The sequence below is a fragment of the Crinia signifera genome, chromosome 5 (genome assembly GCF_055691185.1).
Source record: "Crinia signifera chromosome 5, ASM5569118v1, whole genome shotgun sequence".
Taxonomy (NCBI): Eukaryota; Metazoa; Chordata; class Amphibia; order Anura; family Myobatrachidae; genus Crinia; species Crinia signifera.
The window spans coordinates 36,726,432-36,750,202 of NC_139221.1; the positions used below are offsets into that span (position 1 = coordinate 36,726,432).

At 46.4% G+C, this 23,771-nt stretch overlaps 1 long non-coding RNA gene across 17 annotated transcripts in view; it reads right to left on the reverse strand.

Moving 5' to 3' along the window:
• LOC146080110 (uncharacterized) overlaps nucleotides 1-23,771 on the reverse strand; it is a 180,916-nt gene that overhangs the window by 18,655 nt on the left and 138,490 nt on the right. For 15 of the 17 annotated variants that reach the window (XR_014474823.1, XR_014474820.1, XR_014474824.1 and 12 more), the window contains 3 exons: nucleotides 14,292-14,434; nucleotides 7,493-7,669; nucleotides 917-1,059 (listed from right to left, as the gene is read on the reverse strand). This is a non-coding gene — a long non-coding RNA (uncharacterized LOC146080110). Of the gene's footprint in view, nucleotides 1-916; nucleotides 1,060-7,492; nucleotides 7,675-14,291; nucleotides 14,435-23,771 lie in introns of all 17 variants that reach the window. The other 2 variants (XR_014474811.1, XR_014474812.1) reach the window with 2 other exon arrangements.

The following is a 23,771-nucleotide window of genomic DNA, read 5'->3' on the forward strand; positions in this document are numbered from 1 at the left end:
GAATTGACTCCATACGGATGAGAAAAATGCTTTTATTCGGTTCTTTATACCGGTTTTGGTGATGGAATCTCATACTAGGGGCTCTGTTTCCTACTATCTATCTATATATATATATATATACATATATATATATATATATATAACAAAAGATACCCAGCGCAAAGTCCTAGTGTTTTTCAGGTATAAGTCCACATCAGAGTCCCAAATGTGTGCAGTCTCTCTCTGGGATCGTGCCAATGATCCAGCGGGGAAAACTTGCAAAAGGAATAGAGAAGACGCACCAATGAGCAGAATGTAACAACACTTTACTTATGCAACAAAGCTCACATACATTGGGGTTAAAAATCTTATGCTTGCCAGGGCGTGGCTTCCTTTTGGTCCGACGTTGAGACGTCCTGCTTCCACCTGCGATCCAGCCGGCGATCCTTCCGACTCTGTGTGTGCTGTTCCCTGGTCTGCGGCTTGACGGCGGCAGCTGAGTGACGGCGTTTCTCTCACATTGATGTCCGGGCTGTGACGGTGATAAAACTATCTGGCTGGCAAGCATAAGATTTTTAACCCCAATGTATGTGAGCTTTGTTGCATAAGTAAAGTGTTGTTACATTCTGCTCATTGGTGCGTCTTCTCTATTCCTTTTGCATATATATATATATATATATATATATATATATATATATATATATATATAAATAAAGAAAAGAGGTATAGAGAGCGCTTTTAACCACCAAATAGGGATTCCACCAGTTGTTGTCAAATACAAAACAGTACAAGTATTTATAAAACCAGAGTGCTTTTTATTAAATAAAAGGGACTCTCAATTTGGTGAAGAGTGGACTGGTTTATTCAGTCAGGATAGCTAAACGGTGTAACAACAAATGATACAGTGACAGTGAAATATAAAGGCTCAGGTACTTACCCCCTCCTGCAGCTTGTGCTCACACACGGGGACCGTTGGGCTGGCTTCCGGGATCGATCGCACCTCAATGACGTCACCGTGACTGACAGTGTCGTCCCTCAGGCGCATCAGAGCGGGGCTGACATGCGGTCACGTGGGGCGGGCTGTGGAGGGCATACAAGACATTAGAGCACACATACAGAGTGTGTGAAAAACATATAATGCATACATGGGATAGCATGTCAGTTTTGTGCAAAAAGCATCCAGGACACAGCACCTGAAATATGAGGATGCAAACATTAGTGAAAAAAACGGCAACACAGCAATAAAACAACAAGTGATACAGTGCTGACATCTAGTGGTGGAAATAATACATGAAATGAGAGTAAGGAGAATAAAGGTTTAAAAACTTGGCTTTACTAGCTAGGTAAAGCTCTAACTTCATATTACGCATGTATGTGTGGCATCAACCCTTAGTGTGCCGACAGCACAACCAGCAGGGCTACTACGTGTAACTGCATACATGGACTGCGGGGTATCTGTACTGGGGGCAATAATCTGGTGCTGGGTGTGTACCAGCTACCTAATGTGTTGGCACAACACCATGTATGTGGGTGTTGTGGCAGCAAAGCAGGGTACCATCTGTCAATGGGACTGCAAGGGGTGGCATCAAATGAATTCTGGTGACCTGATCAGAGGAAATTGTGAAGCCCCAAGGTCTCATTGAGGCCTTTGGGTGCCAGTGTGTCTAATTTAAAAATCCACTGGGACTCCAGTTGGAGTAGTTTTTTGGATCGGTCTCCCCCACGTATTGAGGCAGGGATGTGATCTACAATCCTATATCGTAACATGGCCATGTTATGTTTTGCCCGGGCAAAGTGCCGGGCGACCGGTTGTTCACTCTTCCCGGACAAGAGCGCTGCCCTAATGGCACTGCGGTGTTGTGCCATTCGGACTTTGAACGCACAGTCGGTTTTACCAACGTAGTTGAGCCCGCACGGGCATTGGATAACATAGATAACGTAATTGGTGGTGCATGTTAGGGGCCATTTTATCTTAAATTTCTTTCCCGAGAATGGGTGGGCTATCTCTGTGCAAGTGACAAGACAGCTGCACGTAGTGCATCCCAAGCACCTGTAGCAACCTGTTTTGCCTGGCCTGGCGGTCCGTGTCTGTACATCAAAATTAGTCATTTCTGTCTTGATGAGTAAGTCCCTCAGATTGGGGCCGCACTTATAACTGGGCATGAGTTTAGTGTTCTTAAATATAGGTAAGTCTGGGTCAGTCTTAATTATTTCCCACCACTGTTTCGCTTTGCGGGAAGTGACCAGACTGGTTGAGCTGTAGTCGTTAACCCATGGTATACTGGATGTTTTGATTTTGGGACTACTTTTGGCTATAAGGTCATTGCGATTTTGTGACAATGCTTTCGTTTTGGCCTGCAGCAATTCACTTGTGGGGTATCCTCTCTCCTCAAATTTTTTAACCATGATGTTGAGTTGTTTCTCTGTCTCCATGGTAGTGTCCGTTATTCTACAAACCCTAAGGAATTGAGAATAGGGCAGACTTTTGACAGTATTACGGGGGTGAAAACTATCATGTCTCAACAGGGAATTGCGATCTGTTGGTTTCACGAAGAGGGATGTATGGAGATTCCCATCGGTGATGGAGATGGCTATATCCAAAAACGGTATGGTATTGCTGTTGGTAGTCAGGGAGAGCTTAATGGGATGGGCAGAATTATTTTGAGTGGCCACCAACTCTGCTAGAGGAGCTAGGGGACCTTTCCAAAGCAGGAAGAGGTCATCTATATATTGCACATATAGATCTATGCAGGAGTTCACACTGGCATTGTCGAGAAAGAGTGATTTCTCTACCTGCCACATGTAGGCATTTGCAAAGGACGGAGCTACTGGGGATTCCATAGCACACCCCGTCCTTTGCAAATAATAACCGCCATCGAAGAAAAAGTAATTATGTGACAGTGTATATGTCAACAATGATGTATATATATATATATATATATATATATATATATATACACACACACACACACACACACACGAGGGTGGATTAATAACTACCTGTGTTAACAATAAATGGTATAGACAATTGGGTGCTCCCCCTTTTTTGCCTTTGGACAGAATTGTATGTGTGAGAAAAATGATTAGGTATTCGAAGAGGATAAAAGGTATTACTCCCCTTGGATTTCTGTATTGGTCTCTTCTATTCCAGCTTTTTTCCTGTTCTGTTGCACCATGGTTAATAAATCTCATCAATATTGGAATATTGTGTTCAGTTCTGGGCACCGCACCTGTGCTCTCTGTCACTGTTCTCTCTCTCACCTAGGTGTAAGAGACCACTACAGAAATCCAAGGGAAGTAAAACCTTTTATCTTCTTCGAATACCTAATCGTTTTACTCACACATAGAATTCAGTCCAAAAACAAAAAAGGGGGAGCGCCCAGTTGTCTATACCATTTATTGTTACTTACTCTCTTATAGTGGTGTGTTTGGGATACACCATATGGCACAGACCAGGCAGATCCCTCAAAATAGCGCCACGTTACCTTACAAACAAACTACATTTTGCAGTGCCTGTGTTAAGAAGGAAGACATACATTTTCTCAATTTATTTTATTTTTCCTTTCACGGCAATACACTTTTCCCCAACGCCCCTGACATTTCTTTAAACACTCTAAAAAATACGATTTGTCAAACTTACGTAGACTTTTGTCTCAACGATGACCTCCTTGTTTGAGCTGAATTTTTTTCCCCCACAAGCCACGTTTTCAGGTTAGGGAACAGAAAGAAGCCACAGGGAGCCAGAAATAAGTACTGGTAAGTACGGTGGATGCAGCAACAATTCATTGCGCAATTCATGCAATTTGGCCGTAACAATTCCGGAAGAAGGAGCTGGTGCATTGTCGTGTTGGAAAAAAGAAATAACCTATGAATCAATCTGAAATTTGGTATGGCGTGGTTTGAAAGATGGTAGTACCCGATAGTAACACCAACTTTCCTCAGCAACGCCACCTGTCTTCAAACACAGTTACTTATTGATCCACCCGTGTGTGTGTGTGTGTGTGTGTGTGTATATATATATATATATATATATATATATATATATATAAACACACTGCTGTCAAATAATGGGGTAGATGTATTAAGCCTTAAAAAGAGATAAATCCAAGTGTGGTAAGGAGAGATAAACGTCCAGCCAATCACCTGCCAACTGCCATGTTACAGGTTGTGTTTGAATAAAGTCAGTAAGGAGCTGATTGGCTGGACGTTTATCACTCCTTATCACACTTGCATTTATCTCTTGTTAAGGCTTAATACATCTGCCCCAATGTTACTTTCCTAACTGCATTACCAACAAATGCCTTTCCGCCTTTTATATCAGCATACACTCAACGTTCAGATTTACCAGGTGAGATACATACCTCCCAGCAGAATAGGGACACTAGCGCCCAAAAAGGGGGTGTGGCATATGCAAACGAGGGTGTGGTATATGCAAATTAGGGCAGCGCCCCCATTTTCGGCCACTGTGCCTCTGAATAGACGCTGAGCGCATGCGCACAGCGTCTATTCTGTCAGATGGGGGGGGGGGGGGGACGAACTCCCAACTGCCTCCCCCCCCCCCCCCCTGCCGGCCGCGGGTGGGAAGCGGGAACGTCCCCAAAAATGCCATCGGCAGCCGGTGACACTATCCACTTACTCTTTCCTCTGGCGCACTTGCAATCATTGAGTAAGTGACGGGACAGGATTGCTTGTTCTGAATGATGCTTGCATGTTTTCAGTCGCTGCTATATTCCTTGAAAATTGAATTCCAAAGGGATATATGGGCCTTTATTCTGGTTCATTCGCAAAGGCAAATTCCTTCTCAAATGGACAAAGCCATGTGCATTGCAGGGGGGCAGATGTAACATGTGCAGAGAGAATTAGATTTGGATGAGTTATTTTATGTCTGTGCAGGGAAAACACTGACTGCTTTATTTTTACACCGCAACATAGATCTCACTTTGATGTAAAACCTCACCCAAATCTAATTTTCTCTGCATCAGCCTCACCTGCAGTACACATGGTTTTGTCCATTTGAGAAGGAATTTGCCTTTGCAAGTGAACCAGAATAACCCCCATAGTCTGGACGAAGATGAGATATATTGAAAAAAGTAATTTTATTCGCACACTTTCAGATACTTATTAAAGAATAAATGTGAATCCTGAAACATCCAATGAAGCACTGCGCATTCATGTCAATCGAGTAACATGAAGGCAAGGGGATATTTCCCTCTTTCCGAGCATTTACAGCTAATTTGCAATCATGCCTCCCCCGCGTTTCTCTACCTTAAATCTCCTCTAGTCAATACACCTCCATAAAGCGGCCAATCAGAAGGGTTATAAGGTCATGGAGTGAGCGCAGGGGATGTGCGGGGACAGATCGGCCACTGGTCCAACACTTGCTGTTTTGTGTTTTGCATTAATATGAAGCAATCATGTAGACAAATCATTATTTAAAAAATGGATTTAAAATTGTAGTGTTCCCTTTGTGGCTCTGGCAGAGTAATAGGTGACACAAATGATGCTTTCATAGTTTTTAAGAAACATCCATGGTAAGTAGCTTTGCTGATGCTTGTTCTGTGGGTGAGAGCAGGGCAGCCGAGAGGAATGCCGGGCCTAGGTAAAATTTTGGGGGCATGGCCACCTTCACCAGTGAGTACCAAAAGTCGGCACAGTGCATTTCCCAGGGCCCCCTTCTCCCCCTCCCCTGTCCCTCGGCTGCAGCAGCTGTCCAGGGACCATTCCACTTCACCCCAGGCTCCACCGCCCTCGGTATCACTTTATCAGTCACAGCACAAAAGCAAATGTATGTACAGTATGTATGTGAGAGGCAGTGTATGTATGTATGTATGTATGTATGTATGTGAGAGGCAGTGTATGTATGTATGTATGTATGTATGTATGTATGTATGTGAGAGGCAGTGTATGTATGTATGTATGTATGTATGTATGTATGTGAGAGGCAGTGTATGTATGTATGTATGTATGTATGTATGTATGTATGTGAGAGGCAGTGTATGTATGTATGTATGTATGTATGTGAGAGGCAGTGTATGTATGTACAGTATGTATGTGAGAGGCAGTGTATGTATGTATGTATGTATGTGAGAGGCAGAGTATGTATGTACAGTATGTATGTGAGAGGCAGTATGTATGTACAGTATGTGTATGTATGAAGTGTTCACTCTAGAACCCGCCATATTTGAAAATCCATGCAGTTCCTGTTCCCTGCCTGGGGTGTCGCTGTCTGCTGTTGTGTTTTTAGCACAGGACTGGTTTGCATATCAGTGCTGATATACAGATCACATTGTGCTGGAAGCACTACAGCAGACAGCGACACCCCAGGCAGGGAAGAGGAAGTGCATGGGTTTTCAAATATGGCGGGTGCTAGAATGAACACTATGTATGTATGCATGTATAAGGCAGTGTATGTATTTGAGAGGCAGTGTATTTATGTACATACTGTATGTATGTGAGACAGGGTTGCCTACACTCCCGGAGGCTCCCAAAAATCACTAGTCCTGCCCCATCCTCGAGGACCTGCGAATATCGAGTTTTGCTGTACTAGGGGTGGGGCTTGATGACATATAGATCAGGCCCCGCCCCCTGAAGTGCTGCTGATAGTCTCCTCTCTGGGCTGCTCCTGGAGAGTAGGGATGGACATATATCTATCAAATAATGGCTGGGAATCCGCCATTGAATCTTTCAATGCGATGGTCGCTATGCATCAAAAGTATTTGATAGGGAAAAAATATATATATATATATATATTTTGGTACTTGTGTAGTTTCACGGCACGTCAGCGTTGTGCCCGGGGTGTCTCCACTTGCCCCCGTTGTCAGCGCTGCCCAGGCGCTGCCTATTTCACTGTGGAACTACAAGTACCACAGTGACCGCCCGGCCGCTGTTAACGTAGCTGTCAATACCTAGCTTACAGCTAGAGCGGCACGAGCACAGTCAGGCAGAGCTAGAGCGGCACGCGCACAGTTAAACAGAGCCTCTGGCAGGCTGCCAAGTTTCTGTAACAGACTGTGCGCGCGGCGGCGCTGTGAAACTACACAAGTACCTATATTTTTGGCGCATGCATAAATAAAGACTGTTTTTGCACATGCGCAAACATCTTCACCCTGGCCGCGCATGCGCAGAAGCACTGCAGCTTGGCTGGCTGGTGGGACCATTGGAACACCATTAAATGTTTACCATTTGATGGTGGCAAACATCAGAATGATGCAATCATCGAATGGTAAAACCACTACCTTAGAAACAAAAAAAATCGATCATATTGAAACAACACAATGCGATGTCCTTCTCAGGGAGGGCAGGGATGTATGCACTGCACAAACCCGAGCTGTCAATTTTTGGGGGCGCTTAATGTGTGGGGACCCCTATCGCCCCTCCCTTAATCCAGCCATGTGGTCCATTGTGACGAGACAGACTGCTGTAAATTGGCTGCATTGATAAATATTTCTTTCTTTCCAGGGGCCCTAGGTTTTGTTCTGGGGCTTCAGCCACAGCTAATAATGTTGACACTGACCTTAGAGTTTGGTACGACTGTCAGCTGAGACCCAAAAGGGACGTGGACCCGTTTGCGCAGACTGTAACGTTGCTTCCTCACAGGCCCAAGTCTTGTGTGCCAAGAATCCGCACGTCAAGTTCTGCGGTAAGTGTCCATAGTGTACTTCTGCTTTGTCCCCAGGACCAAATCATTCTTCTGTGCTAGGGAAACCAGTAAGAGCGTGAACCAGTCATGCTGATGTGCAGAATACTTAGTACTTAAGACCTTGTTCTGATTGACTCACAAGGCTGCAAAATTCCCATATGGTAATGAGGATGCCCGGCAACCCCCGCCCTTCTCCGCTGCCCACTCTCTGTGTAGGGTGCATGCACTCAGCGAACAGAATGTTTGCCGTGGGTGAACGCAGCCTGCATCTGCACATGTGCAGAAATGCGCCTGTGCAGAAGCGCAACATCGGTCCTCCGGGCGAAAATCTGTGCAATCCAATCGATGTTCATATTTCGGCACTGGTCTCCAGGCAGTAGTAGGGATGCCAGCGACATTATAGTGAATGCGGGCATCTTGACCGCATACCTGCTGGGATGTGTAGTTACTACATCTGGGGAGCCACAGTTTGGCTGGGTTTGTACTAGAGCACATGTTCTCAAACTCGGTCATCAGCACATCGTATTCAGGTCGCCTCAAAGATTCACAGGTGAGATAATTAGCTCCGTTGTTGATCTTTTAAAATGTGTCAGTGAGTAATGAGTACCCCTGTGCACCTGCCAGGGGACCTGAGAAATGACAGCTGTTTGAGGTCCTGAGGAACCAGTTTGAGAACCAAAACATAAAGGTGGAAAAACAACCAAATGACTGGCTTTATAAGTCTGGCAAGAGACCAAATAGGACAACTGCTTGAGGCCGGCAAGTTGGTGTGAAGCCGTACAGAGATCTGTTGCATTTAAATGTAACTGCCGTTCCCAAATCTATAACCAGACCCGAGCATCTGTGCCTGGGCTGGTATTTAAATATAGGGTGGGGAGGTGTGGTCAGGATCTTAATCTTATTTTTTTAAATCCATCACTGTTGTATTTCATGATTACGGATCAACTACAAGACCTAGAGCAGGCATGTCCAAAGTCCGGCCCGGGGGCCAATTGTGGCCCGGGATGTAACTTCAAGCGGCCCGCAGCCTCCAGCCAGAAGCGGGGCGGCTGGAGGCTGAAGTGGGATGCACAGCACAGGACTCTAGAGGTGGGACCCCGGCGAGCGCGCCTTTCCCTTGCTGGCTTGCTGTCTGCATTGGTGAGGGGGTGCTGTTTGCCACTGTGAGACGTGTTTGCCGTCTTTCAGATGAGTACGTGTCCAACTCCTGCTGCTGCAATTATATATCACCCTCCATCGCGATCACAGTGACAGCAGTGTGCCAGGAGGGGGGGGCAGCAAAGGGGAAGCTTGCTCTCGTAATATGCAGAGAAGGGCGGCGGCGGCGGGAGCCCAAGCGTCTGTCACCTGCAGGGGAATATACAGTGAAGGGAGGCAGTATGTGGTACATACAGAGAAGGGTGGGCAGGCTGGGAGACATAGTGAATGGGTGCAGAGGGGGGGCATACAGTGAATGGGGTACATACAGTGAAGGAGGGGCAGTTTATGGGAATATACAGTGAATGGTGCAGAGTGGGGGGCATACAGTGAATGTGGGCAGAGTGGGAGGCATACAGTGAATGGGGCAGAGTGGGAGGCATACAGTGAATGTGGGCAGAGTGGGAGGCATACAGTGAATGGGGCAGAGTGGGAGGCATACAGTGAATGGGGCAGAGTGGGGGATATACAGTGAATGGGACAGAGTGAAAGCATAGAGTGAATGGGGGCAGAGTGGGGGACATACAGTGAATGGGGCAGAGTGAAGGCGTACAGTGAATGGGGGCAGAGTGGGGGACATAAACTGAATGGGGGCAGAGTGGGGGACATAAAGTGAATGGGGGCAGAGTGGGGGACAAAGTGAATGGGGGCAGAGTGGGGGACATAAAGTGAATGGGGGCAGAGTGGGGGACATAAAGTGAATGGGGGCAGGCTGGGGGAAATACGGAGAAGGGGGGTCAGACGGGGAATATACAGTGAGTAGGGGCACGCTGTGGGACATACAGTGAGTGGGGGCATGCTGGGGGACATACAGTGAATGGGGGTATGCTGGGGGACATACAGTGAATGAGGGCACGCTGGGGGACATACAGTGAATGGGGCAGAGTGGGGGACCATTCTGATGGTCGGCCCCCACACATTTTCACGTCACCATATCTGGCACTCTTTGCAAACAGTTTGGACACCCCTGACATAGAGAAAAATACTGCAGGCAAAGAGTCAAATTTAGCAATGATCGTATATTCAATGCAATCTGGGAGCGATATTAGTACTTAAGGCTGCACTGCAATATGCGATCATATCTGCTGGATGTATTACTGAGCACAGGCAGGGACAGGGCTCAGAAAGGAGACTGTCCCTGTGATATGCTCAGTGAGCTGCCCGGTGGCCTGTGCATGCAGTGTCAGCAATGACTGTGCTGAACAGTGGTTACTTTCTGGGCGGGTTCTGGGGGGAACCATCTGGCCAGTCAGCTATGTGATGTGTAGTCCATGGGCTAGCACCACTTTCATATGGCGGTAGTCGATATCAGGAACACATCGCGTTCCGGATGTTGGTAAATTGAGCAGCATTGCATACCTCCCAACATGACCCATTCCAGGAGGGACAAAATGCTCTGCTCCTGGACTTCCTTGCAAGTTGCAGAGGTGGGACTGCACCACTGACGCAAACTCAAATAGAGGAGCCACACCTGCCAGTGAGTCTGGACTGTGCTGTTTAGGGTGGCAGTTGGTGGGTCCCCCCTATCTGAATTTTGGACTGTGCTGCAGCCCTGCAACTGCCACTGGCATGGATGTCCAGAAACAGAGCATCTTGTTGGTAGTTATGCCATCGCACTCCCCCAGAGAATCCTATGGGAAGATGCTGCTGCAGGCAGAATGGAGCATCAGGTATCTATGACATATAGTTGGGGGGATTCTTAGTTTTTGCAGCTAATAACTGCCAGTACACATTAATAAATGGGCTCCTAAAACTTGTGAAAATGTCTCCGTTCTCTTGCCTTCTACCACAGTTGACAATGGACACTTGTAGCTGTGTGTCATTAGACATATTGAGTAAGCGGAAGATAAATTGCCAGTATAACTAGTGTGATACTATTTTTATGATGGGCAGCTACAAAAATATGTGCAATGATTTTTTTTGCATGAGGGCATTCACAACTGTTCCGTAGGCATATTGCCAATTGCCTCAAAGGTTCTGTCTGTTTGAACCCAGATAAGCAGCGAGAATGTGCCATGGGCAATACCAACATACAAGGAGACAAAACTCAAGTCAACCCGTTAGTACTGTGCTTGAGGACTGAGTGGTCGTCATAATGACTATAGCACAGTCTGCGAGCTGGAAGAGCAATAATGTTCTTTATACGGAATATCGGGACAGAGCTTACTACTGTAGCTACCACACGGCTACTTTAAGGCGTATTGAGCAAATCCTCCTCAATTCTTCTATCTTATAATGGCCATGGACAGATTGCTTTGCAGCCCTGCCCTTTCAGTGTACATGCGCAAAAATGAGTGTGTGGTAAGGACTCACAGGAGTGTGCCACAAGTCAGGGGGGCCGGGCCTCGTAGCATGCCCACTTCTATCTCTGAGATAACAATGACAAGATGGGTGGCTAAATACAGAGATGGAAAATATGCTGTGCACATCACCCTACCCTCTGCAAAGCTCTGGTTTGGCCTACATCAGGAGTGTTTAACATGTGGCCCCCACAGCTGCTGTGTAGCCGTGGCCTATATTTACATCTCTCTTCTTTCTCTCCCTTTTCTCTCATTGCATCCCTTCACCTGTAGCCCCCTCCTTTCCTCTCATCTTCTTATCGATCATTGCTCCTTTTTATATGTCTCAGCCCCTCCTCAGTTTGTCTTACCCACAAAATAATGATTGGCTATTCCTGCATGCTAGTGAGTGATGGCCATTACCCTGTGCCCTTTCTAGCCCTGGTAAATAAACTTTATAATAAATCACAAATGATTACATTCAGTAGTGGAATGTAGGCACAGTGAGGCTGATGTCACAGGCACAGTGAGGCTGATGATGTCACAGGCAGCCTTTGTGATGTCACTCAGAGGTCATAAAAAAGGCTTCGCTTGGTGAATAACAATCAGTAATTTGATGAGAGTGAGCTGTGTGGTACATACATTTTTGTGTAGCTATACATACGCGTTTTCTCATTTCAATAACATGTGGCAGCCTAATTTAGGGCTGTTAAAAAAGGACAGGCTCCGCCTGGAAGGCACCAGAGGTGTCAATTTCAGAATTGTAGATGCTGCTCAGTACATACTGCGCAAACAATTTAAGATCAATGGCCTGCAAGATTTGGCAAAAGGATATGCTAGCTCCTTCACTCCCCTGTCTGAGCCAGCAGTGCAGATCCACATAGTGTGTTTTGGTGGCAATAGATCTCACGCGTTCGTAACATATTTTAAGGATGGAAAGATATACATTGCGGATAGTGATAATTTTCAGTTTGGCGCCCCTTACAACAATCATCTGTATGCCTTCTATTGTAATGTTCCAGAGGAGCAGAGGCATTTGCAAATTATGAATACAGAGAAACAGGGGAAGAGCACAAAGGATTGCGGTATATATGCTATAGCAAATGCTGTAGAAATACTGTTCACTGGCAATATCTCCAGCTGCACCTACAATGTGCCATTAATGAGGCAACATCTCATAAAGTGCCTGGAAGATGAAAAATTCACGCCATTTCCTAAAACTAGGAAAAGGAAATGCCATGAACCGTTGGAACCACATATCACCAACAAACGGAGGCGACTGGATCCAGATTTAATTCGCTGCAGCCTAGAAACTGGAAAACTTACACCACTTCCAGAAAATCGGAAAAGGAAATGCCATGAGCCGTTGGAACCACATATCACCAACAAACGAAGGCGACTGGATCCAGATTTATTAGATGCAGCCTAGAAGATAGTAGACCGGATTGATTGGTTGCTCATAGCAACATCACATGTGAAGTAGAATACACATCTTAGTAAATTTCCCCCTGAAACATTTAAACTACTTCCAGAAATTAGGAAAAGGAAAATGATAAAAGGGAGGAAACAATCCGGCATTCATTAGATGCAGCTCTACCTGACAGTGGCATCACTGACGCAAAAGCTGGGGATTAGGGCTACTGGCGACACCCCACAAAAAAAACGACACCTAGCAGCCACCTCATGGGTGTGTTGGAAGAGCTGCTAAGATGATCATTTTTGTTAAAATGTTCACAGTTACATCCAACTCATTGATATTAATTCCAACAACGTTAACCTCATCTTCAGGGACACATGACATACACTACACAAAGCCGCGCAAAAATAGCATCAAACCCCACCTCCAAGTCTAATAAGGACAGTCCTGTACTAACCACGTGCCATCAGGTGTGCACGCTATGCCAGCCACTCTGGAGGCACTTCTTAGCAAGTGCTATGTCACCATGGTGTGCTCGGGGACTCGGCACAGAGACGGAACTTCTGGTCACCTGAAAGTTTCACTGACCCGTTAAAGCAGGCATGTCCAAACTAGGGTACTCCATAGTTTGGACATGCCTACAAATCCCAGCATGCCTTGCCATAGTTTTTACATTCCCTAATAGCAAAACTGGAGCAAGACATGATGGGACTTGTATATTCACAACAGCTGGGGAGGCCATAGTTTGGACATGCATGCGTTAAAGTATCCAAGTAAATTCACTTTATTTTTGCATCACTTTAAATCAGCTTCTGCAGATTTGTGGATTCAAATACAGAAATGCAGCAAGTAAACTGTCAGTAATCATAACTGACATAGCATGCTTTATTATTTCAGATTTTTGTCCTATATCCAAACCCTTTTACAGAATATGAAAATGTAAATTTGGGGATTTAGATGACCTATAAACCACCACTGACTTATTTATACTGTAAAGGCATATTAGATGGTAGAAATGTTTGTTACATCAATTTAGCAAAAAACAAACTTGTGGCACGTTAAGAGAAGAGATAATAAACAACTAACGGGTATGGATCATTAGGTCTACAAGAAGTTGGTCCACAAGCATTGAGTCGATACCATTAGGTTGACATACAGAAAGGTCGACATGGGTCTATGTCGACAGGTCATTAGGTCGACACAAGCATTAGGACGACATGGGCAAGGTCGACAGTCAAAAGGTCGACATGTGGTTTTTCACAGTTTTTTTTTAGCCGAATGTTAATACAGTTGACATGGACACTGAAACGTAGCACCACGTCTGTTCGGCACACTTTTATTCTCCCTCCACGCCTTAGTCGTTTACGACGAAACGCGTTGGGTTTATTCCTTGTACTTGTTGAACCGAATTGACTCTATACGGATGAGAAAAATGCTTTTATCTTGTGTTTTTTATATAAATTTGTATTAAAACTGTTGAACAGTGATTTGCATTACGGTTCTTTATACCGGTTTTGGTGATGGAATCTCATACTAGGGGCTCTGTTACCTACTATCCTATCTATCTATCTATCTATCTATCTATCTATATATATATATATATATATATATATACTCTGAAGGAAAGGGCACTCAGGGACTCTCAATTTGGTGAAGAGTGGACTGGTTTATTCAATCATAAAGCGCCAACGTTTCGGGGTCTCCCCCTTCGTCAGGACAGGTAAATGGTGTAACAACAAATGATACAGTGACAGTGAAATATAAAGGCTCAGGTACTTACCCCCTCCTGCAGCTTGTGCTCACACACGGGGACCGCTGGGCTGGCTTCTGGGATCGATCGCACCTCGATGACGTCACCGTGACTGACAGTGTCGTCCCTCAGGCGCATCAGAGCGGGGCTGACATGCGGTCACGTGGGGCGGGCTGTGGAGGGCATACAAGACGTTAGAGCACACATACAGAGTGTGTGAAAAACATATAATGCATACATGGGATAGCATGTCAGTTTTGTGCAAAAAGCATCCAGGACACAGCACCTGAAATATGAGGATGCAAACATTAGTGAAAAAAACGGCAACACAGCAATAAAACAACAAGTGATACAGTGCTGACATCTAGTGGTGGACATAATACATGAAATGAGAGTAAGGAGAATAAAGGTTTAAAAACTTGGCTTTACTAGCTAGGCAGGGGCGGATTGGGAATTAAAACCAGCCCGGGAAATATCTTGAAGCAGCCCTAATAGGGGGGGGGGGGGGGGGGGGGGGGGGAGTGTTGTTGCGGCGCGCCCGGTTTTTTTTTTGGGGGGGTGGCCTATCAATATGGGGGTGTGGCCTATTTAAACGGGCTGCTGGCTATGTCCCCAGCCCCTCACGCTGCAGAATAGGCGCATGCGTACAGCGTTTATCCTGCAGCCTGGGGAGATAGAGACAGGGGGGGGGGGGGTGTGGCAGGGGGTCTCCCAACACAGTAGAGTGGCAGGGTGGAAGAGGATGCAGGGAGGGAGGGGGGGGATGGAGGGTGGCGTAGAATGCTGGGAGGGGAGTGTGAGGGGGGCATGGTGGCACAGGATGCAGGGTAGGAGGGGGAATGCAGAGTGGCATGGGATGCAGGGAGGGGAGTCACATAGTGGTGGAGGATGCAAGGAGGGGAGACAGTGATGCCCATTATACATATGCCACACACGTGATGCCCATTATACATATGCCACACACTGTGATGCCCATTATACATATGCCACACCGTGATGCCCATTATACATATGCCACACACCGTGATGCCCATTATACATATGCCGCACACCGTGATTCCCATTATACATATGCCGCACACCGTGATGCCCATTATACATATGCCGCACACCGTGATGCCCATTATACATATGCCGCACACCGTGATGCCCATTATACATATGCCGCACACCGTGATGCCCATTATACATATGCCGCACACCGTGATGCCCATTATACATATGCCGCACACCGTGATGCCCATTATACATATGCCACACACCATGATGCCATTATACATATGCCGCACACCAAGATGCCATTATACATATGCCACACACCGTGATGCCCCATTATACATATGCCGCACAACGTGATGCCCATTATACATATACCACACACTGTATATTTATATATAAATTCTGCCAGTGCCCTTAGTACCCCTAGTTTACCCTTGGTGCGTGCTGCCTGCTGTTACGAGCTGCTCCTCTGCTGCGTGCTGCTGTGCTGAGTACTCTCTAGTCCTGCTGCTGACGCCCATCAGATCCAGCCCCAACAGCAATCCTGCGCGCTGCTGGGAAGGCTGGATCACGTGTACACTGGGCAGAGAGCCAGAAGTTGAAGCCTCTGGACCGCGGGAGCAGCTGCGTGCGCCTGCGCACCAGTGCTCCTGCAGCCATTTTAACTATGCCAAACTGGAGGCCGGCCGCGGCCATCTTTACTCAGGGCAAAGTTCATGTAGATGCCGCGGCCGGCCCTGTAAAGGAGGGAGGGAGGGCGGGCGGCCAGAGCAGGACCAGGACGGCAAAGCGGCAGCCTCTGACTGGACCGCGGGAGCAGCTGTGTGCGCAGCACATGCGCACCAGCGCTCCCGCGGCCATTTTAACTTTGGCAAAGCTCGCGGCCGGCCCTGTAACGGAGGGAGGGCGGCCTGTCACACAAAAAATATGCCGGCCCACCGGGAAACAGCCCGGTTTCCCGGTAGGCCAATCCGCCCCTGTAGCTAGGTAAAGCTCTAACTTCATATTACGCATGTATGTGTTGCAGCAACTCTTAGTGTGGGGGCTTTTCTTTTTTTAAGTGCTCTGCTCCTGCCCTGCGCAGCCCCCCTGCTCCCCTTGAAGGCAGCGGCTCCCTGCGCAGCCTGCGTTGCTCCCTCCACCCGGCTTGTGTTCCCAGTACCTGATGGCAGAAGCTTCCTCCTCTGCCCGGCATCTCCTGCCCCCTGCCATCAACCGCCCACATGGCTCCGGGCTGCACATATGATTTAGCTAATCTTATGTGCAGCTCCTCCGACCTCCCGACTCCGATGCGCATGGGACCACGCATCGGGTCGGACGGGATATCTACATGTGCGATTTGGGACGATTTCACGGCACGATTCCTCCGAATCGGATGAAATCATGCCCATATCTCCTAGTGTATGGGGGCCTTAAGGGGGCACCCATTCGTACCCATTCAATGTTAAATACAGCCGGGACACAGTGCTTGGCTAATTTACGATCTGCATAGTTTGGCTGAATTGACGTTTTTACGAATGGCAACTTCAGCCGAATTTGGCTATACGAATGAATTCCCATCATAGCATACTTGCCTTTTGAAAACTAGTTTCAGGGAGATTCCAGGTGCTAGTAAAATGCGCTGTGCCGTCTCAAACTGCGACCTGCCGCGCCGTAGGCGCGGCCGGCCCCAATAATGGGTGGAGCTACACACCAGGTGGGTGTGGCCTTGGGAAGAGGGCATGGACTTGCACCACAACCCCCATTTTCATCATTCCTAGCAGCTGGGCAGCTCCCTGCCTGCACTCCCTCCATCCCTGCGCTGAAGAGATGCCATGTGCAGGCTTACAGCATCACTTCAGCGATCACCAGCTGCTCTGCAGAGCAAAGCAGCGGTGAACTTAGGCTCCCCCCAATTACCCACGCGGCAAGGACAGCGGGTCAGTCTCCAAATAGAGGGACTGTCCTGCTGTAATTGGGACAATTGGGAGGTATGCTATAGTACTAAAGCACCCCATGTTACATTATACAAAGTCCCCCCATATTACATTATGCACAGCCCCCCATGTTACATAATACGCAGCCCCCATATTACATTATACACAGTCCCCCCATGTTACATTTTACACAGCCCCCCATGTTACATTTTACACAGCCCCCCATGTTACATTATACACAGCCCCCCATGTTACATTATACACAGTCCCCCCAGTGTTACATTATACACAGCCCCCCATATTACATTATGCACAGCCCACCCTATATTACATTATACACAGTCCCCCCATTTTACATTATACACAGCCCCCCCATATTACATTATACACAGTCCCCTCATGTTACATTATACACAGTCCCCCCAGTGTTACATTATACACAGCCCACCCGTATGACATTATACACAGCCCCCCCATATTACATTATGCACAGCCCACCCTATATTACATTATACACAGCCCCCCCATGTTACATTATACACAGCCCACCCCATATTACATAATACACAGCCCACCCCGTATTACATTATATATAGCCCCATGTTACATTATACACAGCCCCCCATGTTACATTATGCACAGCCCACCCTATATTACATTATACACAGTCCCCCATGTTACGTTATACACAGCCCCCCCCCCATGTTACATTATACACAGTTCCCCATATTACATTATGCACAGCCCCCCATGTTACATTATACACAGCCCCCCATGTTACATTATACACAGTCCCCCCAGTGTTACATTATACACAGCCCCCCCAGTGTTACATTATACACAGCCCCCCAGTGTTACATTATACACAGCCCCCCCATATAACATTATACACAGCCCCCCCATATTACATTATGCACAGCCCCCCAGTGTTACATTATACACAGTCCCCTCATGTTACATTATACACAGTCCCCCCAGTGTTACATTATACACAGTCCCCCCCAGTGTTACATTATACACAGCCCCCCCATATTACATTATGCACAGCCCACCCTATATTAAATTATACACAGTCCCCCATGTTACATTTTACACAGCCCCCCCATGTTACATTATACACAGTTCCCCATATTACATTATGCACAGCCCCCCATGTTACATAATACACAGCCCGCCCACCCTATATTACATTATACACAGCCCCCCATGTTACATTATACACAGCCCCCCATGTTACATTATACACAGTCCCCCCAGTGTTACATTATACACAGTCCCCCCAGTGTTACATTATACACAGCCCCCCCCAGTGTTACATTATACACAGCCCCCCAGTGTTACATTATACACAGCCCCCCCCCATATAACATTATACACAGCCCCCCCCCCCACACACACACATTACACAGAGTACCCACAGTCATATTACAGTCCCCCCATGTTACATTATACACAGCCCCCCATGTTACATTATACACAGCCCCCATGTTACATTATACACAGTCCCCCCAGTGTTACATTATACACAGCCCCCCCCCAGTGTTACATTATACACAGCCCCCCCCGTATGACATTATACACAGCACCCCCATATGACATTATACACAGCCCCCCCACACACACATTACACAGAGTACCCACAGTCATATTACAGCCCCCTCTCCCCCAGACTAGTACACATAGCCCCACAGTAAATCCTACAAGTGTCAGATTACACACAGCCCGTCTCTCCCCCAGTACACAGCAATCACCTGGCTGTGTTGCCCCTTCCTGGGAGGTGCAGGGAGGTGCTGGCAGTCGTGGATGCAGCACAGAGCAGCCAGCCAGTGACAGGAGCAGGCCAGGAACTTCCAGGAACAGCATTGCACGGAGCTCACTGTGTGAGTGGGTGGGCGGGGCCAGCATCAGCGAAGCCCTGGCTGACGAGCTCTCCTGTTCCTTTAGCTGCATGCACGGACTTCTTCTTCCTCCCAATACAGCACGTCAGTCGGCCACAACCCTGCGGTGGCCGGCTGTCATCATGGCGTGCGCCGTGCAGGTCCCCCAGAAGCGGTGCGCGCCCATGCGCAGTCCGGATTGTGCTGAAGGCCGCGTAAAAACCGGGAGGAAGGGGCAGGTTTGCGGGGCAGCGGGAGGCTCCTGTAAAAACCGGGAGCCTCCCGCTAAATGCGGGAGGGTAGGCAAGTCTGCATCATAGACTCTCATGTTAAATTCACAACATGGGCTTCTATGTAGATGCACAGAGCCTATCAGGTGCAGAGCACCCCCGGAGCCTACTCCTGATTGGCTGAGGAAAGACCCAGGGACAAATTCCCTCATTCTCGGGGAGGGGCTGCAAGTGTCAACAGTTTTTTTTTTGTCACAGCCGTGGAAGCTAGGCATGTGATTATATATCTGTTTTCACAGCTACCCTATGGATTATCTACTGGAGAAGAGGACAGACCTACAGGGGACACTATAGGTGAGTATGGATTTATATGGGGTGTAATAAAGTTTTACTTTAACCCCTTCCCGCCGCAGCCTGTTTTTGCCTTCCTGACAGAGCCCTTTTTTTCAAATCTGACATGTATCACTTAAGTGGGGATAACTTTTTTTTGCTTTTACTTATCCCAGTGATTTTGAGAATGTTTTCTCGTGACACATTGTACTTCAAGTTAGTGGTAAATTTTGGTCGATACAGTCTGTGTTTTTTTGTGAAAAATACCAAAATGTCGTAAAAAAATTGAAAATTTTGCAATTTGCAAAATGTTAAATTTTCTGCTTGTGAGACAAATAATCATACCACTCAAAATAGTTAATAACTAACATAGACCATATGTCTACTTTATGTTTCCATCATTATTTCAACCTCCTTTTAATTTTTTTGGACACTAGGAGGCTTAAAATATGAATAGCAAATTCTCAAATTTTCAAGAAAATTTCAAACACTGATTTTTTTAGGGACCAGTTCAGTTCTGATGTGACTTTGAGGGACTTGTATGTGAGACACCCCCATAAATGATGCCATTTCAAAAACTGCACCCCTCACAGTATTCAAAACAGCATTTTGGAAGTTTGTTAACCCTTTAGGTGTTTCACAGGAATTAAAACAAAGTGTAGGTGAAATTTCAAAATTTCATTTTTTTTGCAGATTTTCAATTTGAATACATTTTTCTAAGGAACACAGTAGATTTTACTAGAGAAATGTGACTAAAAATTGATTCCCCCAATTCTTTTGTTTTCATAAATATCCTATATGTGGCCCTAGTGTGCACGTTGACCAAACCACAGGCTTCATAATAGAAGGAGCACCTACTTGATTTTGGAGCCTCCTTTTTATGAGATTATTTTTTAGGCACCATGTAGGTTTCTAGGCACCATAAGATGCTAAAAGTTAGGAACCCCCCCACAAGTGACCCCATTTTGCAAACTACACCCCTCAGGGAATTCATCTAGGGGTATAGTGTACATTTCAAACCCCCAGGGGTTTCACCAATTGTGGTACAACTGGGCTGTAAAAATGAAAAATTAAATTTTTTACACAAAAATGCAGTTCTGGCTCAAAATTTTTCATTTTCACAAGGAATGAAGGAGACAAAGCACCCCAAAATCTGTGCCGCAATTTCTCCCGAGTACGGCAATGCCTCACATGTGACCAAAAAATACCATTTGGGTGCATGGCAGGACTCAGAAGGGAAGGAGTGATATTTGGATTTTGCAGCACAGATTCTGGTGGAATGTTGGTGGGTGCTATGTCGCATTAGCAAGACCCCCGAAGCACCAATACAGTGGAACCCCCCCACAAGTGACCCCATTTTGCAAACTACACCCCTCAGGGAATTCATCTAGGGGTATAGTGTACATTTCAAACCCCCAGGGGTTTCACCAATTGTGGTACAACTGGGCAGTGAAAATGAAAAATTAAATTTTTTACACAAAAATGCAGTTCTGGCTCAAAATTTTTCATTTTCACAAGGAATGAAGGAGACAAAGCACCCCAAAATCTGTGCCGCAATTTCTCCCGAGTACGGCAATGCCTCGTATGTGACCACAAAATACCATTTGGGTGCATGGCAGGACTCAGAAGGGAAGGAGTGATATTTGGATTTTGCAGCACAGATTCTGGTGGAATGTTGGTGGGTGCTATGTCGCATTAGCAAGACCCACGAAGCACCAATACAGTGGAACCCCCCCACAAGTGACCCCATTTTGCAAACTACACCCCTCAGGGAATTCAACTAGGGGTATAGTGTACATTTCAAACCCCCAGGGGTTTCACCAATTGTGGTACAACTGGGCAGTGAAAATGAAAAATTACATTTTTTTACACAAAAATGCAGTTCTGGCTCAAAATTTTTCATTTTCACAAGGAATGAAGGAGACAAAGCACCCCAAAATCTGTGCCCCAATTTCTCCCGAGTACGGCAATGCCTCACATGTGACCAAAAAATACCATTTGGGTGCATGGCAGGACTCAGAAGGGAAGGAGTGATATTTGGATTTTGCAGCACAGATTCTGGTGGAATGTTGGTGGGTGCTATGTCGCATTAGCAAGACCCCCGAAGCACCAATACAGTGGAACCCCCCCACAAGTGACCCCATTTTGCAAACTACACCCCTCAGGGAATTCAACTAGGGGTATAGTGTACATTTCAAACCCCCAGGGGTTTCACCAATTGTGGTACAACTGGGCAGTGAAAATGAAAAATTAAATTTTTTACACAAAAATGCAGTTCTGGCTCAAAATTTTTCATTTTCACAAGGAATGAAGGAGACAAAGCACCCCAAAATCTGTGCCCCAATTTCTCCCGAGTACGGCAATGCCTCACATGTGACCAAAAAATACCATTTGGGTGCATGGTAGGACTCAGAAGGGAAGGAGTGATATTTGGATTTTGCAGCACAGATTCTGGTGGAATGTTGGTGGGTGCTATGTCGCATTAGCAAGACCCCCGAAGCACCAATACAGTGGAACCCCCCCACAAGTGACCCCATTTTGCAAACTACACCCCTCAGGGAATTCAACTAGGGGTATAGTGTACATTTCAAACCCCCAGGGGTTTCACCAATTGTGGTACAACTGGGCAGTGAAAATGAAAAATTAAATTTTTTACACAAAAATGCAGTTCTGGCTCAAAAATTTTCATTTTCACAAGGAATGAAGGAGACAAAGCACCCCAAAATCTGTGCCCCAATTTCTCCCGAGTACGGCAATGCCTCATGTGTGACCAAAAAATGGCAGGACTCAGAAGGGAAGGAGTGATATTTGGATTTTGCAGCACAGATTCTGGTGGAATGTTGGTGGGTGCTATGTCGCATTAGCAAGACCCCCAAAGCACCAATACAGTGGAACCCCCCCACAAGTGACCCCATTTTGCAAACTACACCCCTCAGGGAATTCATCTAGGGGTATAGTGTACATTTCAAACCCCCAGGGGTTTCACCAATTTTGATACAACTGGGCTGTGCAAATGAAAAATTACATTTTTTTACACAAAAATGCAGTTCTGGCTCAAAATTTTTCATTTTCATAAGGTATGAAGGAGACAAAGCACCCCAAAATCTGTGCCCCAATTTCTCCCGAGTATGGCAATGCCTCATATGTGACCAAAAAATACCAGTTGGGTGCATGGCAGGACTCAGAAGGGAAGGAGTGATTTTTGGATTTTGCAGCTCAGATTCTGGTGGAATGAATGGTGGGTGCTATGTGGCATTAGCAAGACCCCCGAAGCACGGTGAAATGATGAACCTAATAATCCATAGATGTGTGGTATATTTTAAAACACTCCTTTATACATAGGCCGGGTTTGTCGGGGCAAGTTTCACAGTGGAAAATAGTATCCTTTCTTATTCCCTTTTTATAGCAAACTTTGCACCTTTTTTGTGTCCTGCCCTTTTTTGCAGTGGAGGGGATTTCGTTAGGAAAATGCTGCCCTGGTACAATACGGGGGCCAGTACTAGAAGTACTGGGGCCCTCTGCCTGCTGGTTCCCAAATATTAGGCCCTTTATGACTTCCTCTTGAAAGTGCATAAATGTCCCCCTCTGGCTGGTAGAACGGAATAGCACGTAAGCGTTATACAGTGCCATCTGGATGATATACACGGCCAGCTTCTTGTACCAGATTTTTGTTTTCCGCAGGGCACTGTACGGCTTCAGTACCTGATCTGAAAGATCCACTCCGCCCATGTACTTATTGTAATCAAGGATACAAATAGGTTTTGAGGTGTGGGTACTGGTACCTCGTACAGGGACGGAGGTGGTACTGTCTCTGTGAATTGTTGTCAGTATAAGGACATCCCTCTTGTCCTTATATTTGACCAACAACATATTTTCGGTGCATATTCCCCTGCTTTCACCCCTTCTCAGTACTTGGGCAATGTGCGTTTTTGGGAGGCCTCTTTGGTTCTTGCGCACAGTACCGCAAGCTGCTGTACCTCTTGAACCAAGGGCCTTAAACAGGGGGATGCTAGTGTAAAAGTTATCCACATAGAGGTGATAACCTTTATCCAGGAAGGGGTGCACTAAATACCAGACAATTTTTCCACTAACACCTACGAGGGGGGGGGGGGCATTCTGGCGGTTCAATTCTTGAATCCTTCCCTTCATATACCCTAA